Source organism: Brassica napus, chromosome C4, assembly GCF_020379485.1.
Source record: "Brassica napus cultivar Da-Ae chromosome C4, Da-Ae, whole genome shotgun sequence".
Taxonomy (NCBI): Eukaryota; Viridiplantae; Streptophyta; class Magnoliopsida; order Brassicales; family Brassicaceae; genus Brassica; species Brassica napus.
The window spans coordinates 24,441,109-24,449,058 of NC_063447.1; the positions used below are offsets into that span (position 1 = coordinate 24,441,109).

The 7,950-nt window shown below is 45.6% G+C and overlaps 12 non-coding genes across 12 annotated transcripts; all 12 read right to left on the bottom strand.

Moving 5' to 3' along the window:
• Positions 1–554: 554 nt before the first annotated feature.
• Positions 555–673, bottom strand: LOC125586438. Its single transcript, XR_007322966.1, has one exon. It is a non-coding gene; the product is annotated as a 5S ribosomal RNA (ribosomal RNA).
• A 385-nt stretch (positions 674–1,058) lies between these two features.
• Positions 1,059–1,177, bottom strand: LOC125586450. The gene has a single exon (XR_007322977.1). It is a non-coding gene; the product is annotated as a 5S ribosomal RNA (ribosomal RNA).
• A 383-nt stretch (positions 1,178–1,560) lies between these two features.
• On the bottom strand, positions 1,561–1,679 carry LOC125586461. The gene has a single exon (XR_007322988.1). It is a non-coding gene; the product is annotated as a 5S ribosomal RNA (ribosomal RNA).
• Positions 1,680–2,494: 815 nt separating this feature from the next.
• Positions 2,495–2,613, bottom strand: LOC125586433. Its single transcript, XR_007322961.1, has one exon. It is a non-coding gene; the product is annotated as a 5S ribosomal RNA (ribosomal RNA).
• Positions 2,614–2,995: 382 nt separating this feature from the next.
• Positions 2,996–3,113, bottom strand: LOC125586457. The gene has a single exon (XR_007322984.1). It is a non-coding gene; the product is annotated as a 5S ribosomal RNA (ribosomal RNA).
• Positions 3,114–3,985: 872 nt separating this feature from the next.
• LOC125586472 lies at positions 3,986–4,104 on the bottom strand. The gene has a single exon (XR_007323001.1). It is a non-coding gene; the product is annotated as a 5S ribosomal RNA (ribosomal RNA).
• A 384-nt stretch (positions 4,105–4,488) lies between these two features.
• LOC125586458 lies at positions 4,489–4,606 on the bottom strand. Its single transcript, XR_007322985.1, has one exon. It is a non-coding gene; the product is annotated as a 5S ribosomal RNA (ribosomal RNA).
• An 820-nt stretch (positions 4,607–5,426) lies between these two features.
• LOC125586445 lies at positions 5,427–5,545 on the bottom strand. Its single transcript, XR_007322973.1, has one exon. It is a non-coding gene; the product is annotated as a 5S ribosomal RNA (ribosomal RNA).
• Positions 5,546–5,927: 382 nt separating this feature from the next.
• Positions 5,928–6,046, bottom strand: LOC125586801. The gene has a single exon (XR_007323329.1). It is a non-coding gene; the product is annotated as a 5S ribosomal RNA (ribosomal RNA).
• Positions 6,047–6,430: 384 nt separating this feature from the next.
• Positions 6,431–6,548, bottom strand: LOC125586435. The gene has a single exon (XR_007322963.1). It is a non-coding gene; the product is annotated as a 5S ribosomal RNA (ribosomal RNA).
• Positions 6,549–6,930: 382 nt separating this feature from the next.
• Positions 6,931–7,049, bottom strand: LOC125586483. Its single transcript, XR_007323014.1, has one exon. It is a non-coding gene; the product is annotated as a 5S ribosomal RNA (ribosomal RNA).
• A 381-nt stretch (positions 7,050–7,430) lies between these two features.
• On the bottom strand, positions 7,431–7,549 carry LOC125586825. The gene has a single exon (XR_007323353.1). It is a non-coding gene; the product is annotated as a 5S ribosomal RNA (ribosomal RNA).
• Between the last annotated feature and the right edge of the window lie 401 nt (positions 7,550–7,950).

Here is a 7,950-nt window from a genome sequence, read left to right on the forward strand (position 1 = left end):
GGGCCTTTCCGAAATGGTGCTATGGGCGACGTAGTTCCTCACGGTTCAAAAGTTATGAGGTTTCCAAGTTTAGACTCGTTTTAGGCCGAAAAATAAAATAAAAAATAATAATAAAAAGGGGTGCCAACACTGACGGGATCCGGTGCATAAGTGCTGGTATGATCGCCACCGTTGGTACATCACTCGCGTTTCCATATATCATTTGTTTCGGCCAATCCAAGTGTAAGGCCGTGGGGCCCACATGATTTTCTTACTGTTTTTTTTCAGCGGAATAGTGCATCGAGGTTAATGGCGTTAAGAAAGCATCAAAAACAACCTGAAAATCCGATTGGGATCCTTTTTTACGTCCCTTAACTTTCTGCAGCCCGTTTGAGGGTCAAAACGGCTGAATTTGGGCCCGAAAAATTGCCACCCCTATTCACCGCCCTTTATGGTTTCTGGGCCTTTCCGAAATGGTGCTATGGGCGACGTAGTTCCTCACGGTTCAAAAGTTATGAGTTTCCAAGTTTAGACTCGTTTTAGGCCGAAAAATAAAATAAAAATAATAATAAAAAGGGGTGCAACACGAGGACTTCCCGGGAGGTCACCCATCCTAGTACTACTCTCGCCCAAGCACGCTTAACTGCGGAGTTCTGATGGGATCCGGTGCATTAGTGCTGGTATGATCGCACCCGTTAGTACATCACTCGCGTTTCCATATATCATTTGTTTCGGCCAATCCAAGTGTAAGGCCGTGGGGCCCACATGATTTTCTTACTTTTTTTTTCAGCGGAATAGTGCATCGAGGTTAATGGCGTTAAGAAAGCATCAAAAACAACCTGAAAATCCGATTGGGATCCTTTTTTACGTCCCTTAACTTTCTGCAGCCCGTTTGAGGGTCAAAACGGCTGAATTTGGGCCCGAAAAATTGCCACCCCTATCACCGCCAGCCCTTATGGTTTTGGGCCTTCCGAAATGGTGCTATGGGCGACGTAGTTCCTCACGGTTCAAAAGTTATGAGGTTTCCAAGTTTAGACTCGTTTTAGGCCGAAAAAATAAAATAAAAATAATAATAAAAAGGGGTGCAACACGAGGACTTCCCGGGAGGTCACCCATCCTAGTACTACTCTCGCCCAAGCACGCTTAACTGCGGAGTTCTGATGGGATCCGGTGCATTAGTGCTGGTATGATCGCACCCGTTGGTACATCACTCGCGTTTCCATATATCATTTGTTTCGGCCAATCCAAGTGTAAGGCCGTGGGGCCCACATGATTTTCTTACTGTTTTTTTCAGCGGAATAGTGCATCGAGGTTAATGGCGTTAAGAAAGCATCAAAAACAACCTGAAAATCCGATTGGGATCCTTTTTTACGTCCCTTAACTTTCTGCAGCCCGTTTGAGGGTCAAAACGGCTGAATTTGGGCCCGAAAAATTGCCACCCCTATTCACCGCCTTTATGGTTTCTGGGCCTTTCCGAAATGGTGCTATGGGCGACGTAGTTCCTCACGGTTCAAAAGTTATGAGGTTTCCAAGTTTAGACTCGTTTTAGGCCGAAAAATAAAATAAAAATAATAATAAAAAGGGGTGCAACACGAGGACTTCCCGGGAGGTCACCCATCCTAGTACTACTCTCGCCCAAGCACGCTTAACTGCGGAGTTCTGATGGGATCCGGTGCATTAGTGCTGGTATGATCGCACCCGTTGGTACATCACTCGCGTTTCCATATATCATTTGTTTCGGCCAATCCAAGTGTAAGGCCGTGGGGCCCACATGATTTTCTTACTGTTTTTTCAGCGGAATAGTGCATCGAGGTTAATGGCGTTAAGAAAGCATCAAAAACAACCTGAAAATCCGATTGGGATCCTTTTTACGTCCCTTAACTTTCTGCAGCCCGTTTGAGGGTCAAAACGGCTGAATTTGGGCCCAAAAATTGCCACCCCTATTCACCGCCCTTTATGGTTTCTGGGCCTTTCCGAAATGGTGCTATGGGCGACGTAGTTCCTCACGGTTCAAAAGTTATGAGGTTTCCAAGTTTAGACTCGTTTTAGGCCGAAAAATAAAAAAAAAATAATAAAATAAAAATGGGCTGCAACACTGAAGGATCCGGTGCATAAGTGCTGGTATGATCGCCACGTAGTACATCACTCGCGTTTCCATATATCATTTGTTTCGGCCAATCCAAGTGTAAGGCCGTGGGGCCCACATGATTTTCTTACTGTTTTTTCAGCGGAATAGTGCATCGAGGTTAATGGCGTTAAGAAAGCATCAAAAACAACCTGAAAATCCGATTGGGATCCTTTTTTACGTCCCTTAACTTTCTGCAGCCCGTTTGAGGGTCAAAACGGCTGAATTTGGGCCCGAAAAATTGCCACCCCTATTCACCGCCTTTATGGTTTCTGGGCCTTTCCGAAATGGTGCTATGGGCGACGTAGTTCCTCACGGTTCAAAAGTTATGAGGTTTCCAAGTTTAGACTCGTTTTAGGCCGAAAAATAAAATAAAAATAATAATAAAAAGGGGTGCAACACGAGGACTTCCCGGGAGGTCACCCATCCTAGTACTACTCTCGCCCAAGCACGCTTAACTGCGGAGTTCTGATGGGATCCGGTGCATTAGTGCTGGTATGATCGCCACCGTTGGTACATCACTCGCGTTTCCATATATCATTTGTTTCGGCCAATCCAAGTGTAAGGCCGTGGGGCCCACATGATTTTCTTACTGTTTTTTTCAGCGGAATAGTGCATCGAGGTTAATGGCGTTAAGAAAGCATCAAAAACAACCTGAAAATCCGATTGGGATCCTTTTTTACGTCCCTTACTTTCTGCAGCCCGTTTGAGGGTCAAAACGGCTGAATTTGGGCCCGAAAAATTGCCACCCCTATTCACCGCCCTTTATGGTTTCTGGGCCTTTCCGAAATGGTGCTATGGGCGACGTAGTTCCTCACGGTTCAAAAGTTATGAGGTTTCCAAGTTTAGACTCGTTTTAGGCCGAAAAATAAAATAAAAATAATAATAAAAGGGGTGCAACACGAGGACTTCCCGGGAGGTCACCCATCCTAGTACTACTCTCGCCCAAACACGCTTAACTGCGGAGTTCTGATGGATCCGATGCATTAGTGCTGGTATGATCGCACCCGTTGGTACATCACTCGCGTTTCCATATATCATTTGTTTCGGCCAATCCAAGTGTAAGGCCGTGGGGCCCACATGATTTTCTTACTGTTTTTTTCAGCGGAATAGTGCATCGAGGTTAATGGCGTTAAGAAAGCATCAAAAACAACCTGAAAATCCGATTGGGATCCTTTATACGTCCCTTAACTTTCTGCAGCCCGTTTGAGGGTCAAAACGGCTGAATTTGGGGCCCGAAAAATTGCCCCACCTATATCACCGCCCTTTATGGTTTCTGGGCCTTTCCGAAATGGTGCTATGGGCGACGTAGTTCCTCACGGTTCAAAAGTTATGAGGTTTCCAAGTTTAGACGTTTTAGGCCGAAAATAAAATAAAAATAATAATAAAAAGGGGGGGACACGACACCGGGAGCTAGTCCCTCCTCGTACTACTCTCGCCCAAGCACGCTGTAACGGTGTCTTGGGATCCGGTGCATTTGTGGTGTGATCGACCGTTGCACACCGTATCACTCGCGTTTTCCATATATCATTTGTTCGGCCAATCCAAGTGTAAGGCCGTGGGGCCCACATGATTTTCTTACTGTTTTTTTCAGCGGAATAGTGCATCGAGGTTAATGGCGTTAAGAAAGCATCAAAAACAACCTGAAAATCCGATTGGGATCCTTTTTTACGTCCCTTAACTTTCTGCAGCCCGTTTGAGGGTCAAAACGGCTGAATTTGGGCCCGAAAAATTGCCACCCCTATTCACCGCCCTTTATGTTTCTGGGCCTTTCCGAAATGGTGCTATGGGCGACGTAGTTCCTCACGGTTCAAAAGTTATGAGGTTTCCAAGTTTAGACTCGTTTTAGGCCGAAAAATAAAATAAAAATAATAATAAAAAGGGGTGCAACACGAGGACTTCCCGGGAGGTCACCCATCCTAGTACTACTCTCGCCCAAGCACGCTTAACTGCGGAGTTCTGATGGGATCCGGTGCATTAGTGCTGGTATGATCGCACCCGTTAGTACATCACTCGCGTTTCCATATATCATTTGTTTCGGCCAATCCAAGTGTAAGGCCGTGGGGCCCACATGATTTTCTTACTGTTTTTTTCAGCGGAATAGTGCATCGAGGTTAATGGCGTTAAGAAAGCATCAAAAACAACCTGAAAATCCGATTGGGATCCTTTTTTACGTCCCTTACCTTTCTGCAGCCCGTTTGAGGGTCAAAACGGCTGAATTTGGGCCAAAAAAATTGCCACCCCTATTCACCGCCCTTTATGGTTTCTGGGCTTTCCGAAATGGTGCTATGGGCGACGTAGTTCCTCACGGTTCAAAAGTTATGAGGTTTCCAAGTTTAGACTCGTTTTAGGCCGAAAAATAAAATAAAAATAATAATAAAAAGGGGGTGCAACACGAGGACTTCCCGGGAGGTCACCCATCCTAGTACTACTCTCGCCCAAGCACGCTTAATGCGGAGTTCTGATGGGATCCGGTGCATTAGTGCTGGTATGATCGCACCGTTAGTACATCACTCGCGTTTCCATATATCATTTGTTTCGGCCAATCCAAGTGTAAGGCCGTGGGGCCCACATGATTTTCTTACTGTTTTTTTCAGCGGAATAGTGCATCGAGGTTAATGGCGTTAAGAAAGCATCAAAAACAACCTGAAAATCCGATTGGGATCCTTTTTTACGTCCCTTAACTTTCTGCAGCCCGTTTGAGGGTCAAAACGGCTGAATTTGGGCCCGAAAAATTGCCACCCCTATTCACCGCCTTTATGGTTTCTGGGCCTTTCCGAAATGGTGCTATGGGCGACGTAGTTCCTCACGGTTCAAAAGTTATGAGGTTTCCAAGTTTAGACTCGTTTTAGGCCGAAAAAAAATAAAATAATAATAAAAACAAAGGGGGTGAAACCTGACGGGATCCGGTGGCATAAGTGCTGGTATGATCGCACCGTTAGTACATCACTCGCGTTTCCATATATCATTTGTTTCGGCCAATCCAAGTGTAAGGCCGTGGGGCCCACATGATTTTCTTACTGTTTTTTTCAGCGGAATAGTGCATCGAGGTTAATGGCGTTAAGAAAGCATCAAAAACAACCTGAAAATCCGATTGGGATCTTTTTTACGTCCCTTAACTTTCTGCAGCCCGTTTGAGGGTCAAAACGGCGGCTGAATTTGGGCCCGAAAAATTGCCACCCCTATTCACCGCCCTTATGGTTTCTGGGCCTTTCCGAAATGGTGCTATGGGCGACGTAGTTCCTCACGGTTCAAAAGTTATGAGGTTTCCAAGTTTAGACTCGTTTTAGGCCGAAAAATAAAATAAAAATAATAATAAAAAGGGGTGCAACACGAGGACTTCCCGGGAGGTCACCCATCCTAGTACTACTCTCGCCCAAGCACGCTTAACTGCGGAGTTCTGATGGGATCCGGTGCATTAGTGCTGCTATGATCGCACCGTTAGTACATCACTCGCGTTTCCATATATCATTTGTTTCGGCCAATCCAAGTGTAAGGCCGTGGGGCCCACATGATTTTCTTACTGTTTTTTTCAGCGGAATAGTGCATCGAGGTTAATGGCGTTAAGAAAGCATCAAAAACAACCTGAAAATCCGATTGGGATCCTTTTTTACGTCCCTTAACTTTCTGCAGCCCGTTTGAGGGTCAAAACGGCTGAATTTGGGCCCGAAAAATTGCCACCCCTATTCACCGCCCTTTATGGTTTCTGGGCTTTCCGAAATGGTGCTATGGGCGACGTAGTTCCTCACGGTTCAAAAGTTATGAGGTTTCCAAGTTTAGACTCGTTTTAGGCCGAAAAATAAAATAAAAATAATAATAAAAAGGGGTGCAACACGAGGACTTCCCGGGAGGTCACCCATCCTAGTACTACTCTCGCCCAAGCACGCTTAGCTGCGGAGTTCTGATGGGATCCGGTGCATTAGTGCTGGTATGATCGCACCCGTGTAGTACATCACTCGCGTTTCCATATATCATTTGTTTCGGCCAATCCAAGTGTAAGGCCGTGGGGCCCACATGATTTTCTTACTGTTTTTTTCAGCGGAATAGTGCATCGAGGTTAATGGCGTTAAGAAAGCATCAAAAACAACCTGAAAATCCGATTGGGATCCTTTTTTACGTCCCTTAACTTTCTGCAGCCCGTTTGAGGGTCAAAACGGCTGAATTTGGGCCCGAAAAATTGCCACCCCTATTCACCGCCTTTATGGTTTCTGGGCCTTTCCGAAATGGTGCTATGGGCGACGTAGTTCCTCACGGTTCAAAAGTTATGAGGTTTCCAAGTTTAGACTCGTTTTAGGCCGAAAAATAAAATAAAAATAATAATAAAAAGGGGTGCAACACGAGGACTTCCCGGGAGGTCACCATCCTAGTACTACTCTCGCCCAAGCACGCTTAACTGCGGAGTTCTGATGGGATCCGGTGCATTAGTGCTGGTATGATCGCACCCGTTAGTACATCACTCGCGTTTCCATATATCATTTGTTTCGGCCAATCCAAGTGTAAGGCCGTGGGGCCCACATGATTTTCTTACTGTTTTTTCAGCGGAATAGTGCATCGAGGTTAATGGCGTTAAGAAAGCATCAAAAACAACCTGAAAATCCGATTGGGATCCTTTTTTACGTCCCTTAACTTTCTGCAGCCCGTTTGAGGGTCAAAACGGCTGAATTTGGGCCCGAAAAATTGCCACCCCTATTCACCGCCCTTTATGGTTTCTGGGCCTTTCCGAAATGGTGCTATGGGCGACGTAGTTCCTCACGGTTCAAAAGTTATGAGGTTTCCAAGTTTAGACTCGTTTTAGGCCGAAAAATAAATAAAAATAATAATAAAAAGGGGTGCAACACGAGGACTTCCCGGGAGGTCACCCATCCTAGTACTACTCTCGCCCAAGCACGCTTAACTGCGGAGTTCTGATGGGATCCGGTGCATTAGTGCTGGTATGATCGCACCCGTTAGTACATCACTCGCGTTTCATATATCATTTGTTTCGGCCAATCCAAGTGTAAGGCCGTGGGGCCCACATGATTTTCTTACTGTTTTTTTTCAGCGGAATAGTGCATCGAGGTTAATGGCGTTAAGAAAGCATCAAAAACAACCTGAAAATCCGATTGGGATCCTTTTTTACGTCCCTTACTTTCTGCAGCCCGTTTGAGGGTCAAAACGGCTGAATTTGGGGCCGAAAAATTGCCACCCCTATTCACCGCCCTTTATGGTTTCTGGGCCTTTCCGAAATGGTGCTATGGGCGACGTAGTTCCTCACGGTTCAAAAGTTATGAGGTTCCAAGTTTAGACTCGTTTTAGGCCGAAAATAAAATAAAAATAATAATAAAAAGGGGTGCAACACGAGGACTTCCCGGGAGGTCACCCATCCTAGTACTACTCTCGCCCAAGCACGCTTAACTGCGGAGTTCTGATGGGATCCGGTGCATTAGTGCTGGTATGATCGCACCGTTGGTACATCACTCGCGTTTCCATATATCATTTGTTTCGGCCAATCCAAGTGTAAGCCGTGGGGCCCACATGATTTTCTTACTGTTTTTTCAGCGGAATAGTGCATCGAGGTTAGTGGCGTTAAGAAAGCATCAAAAACAACCTGAAAATCGATTGGGATCCTTTTTTACGTCCCTTAACTTTCTGCAGCCCGTTTGAGGGTCAAAACGGCTGAATTTGGGCCCGAAAAATTGCCACCCCTATTCACCGCCTTTATGGTTTCTGGGCCTTTCCGAAATGGTGCTATGGGCGACGTAGTTCCTCACGGTTCAAAAGTTATGAGGTTTCCAAGTTTAGACTCGTTTTAGGCCGAAAAATAAAATAAAAATAATAATAAAAAGGGGTGCAACACGAGGACTTCC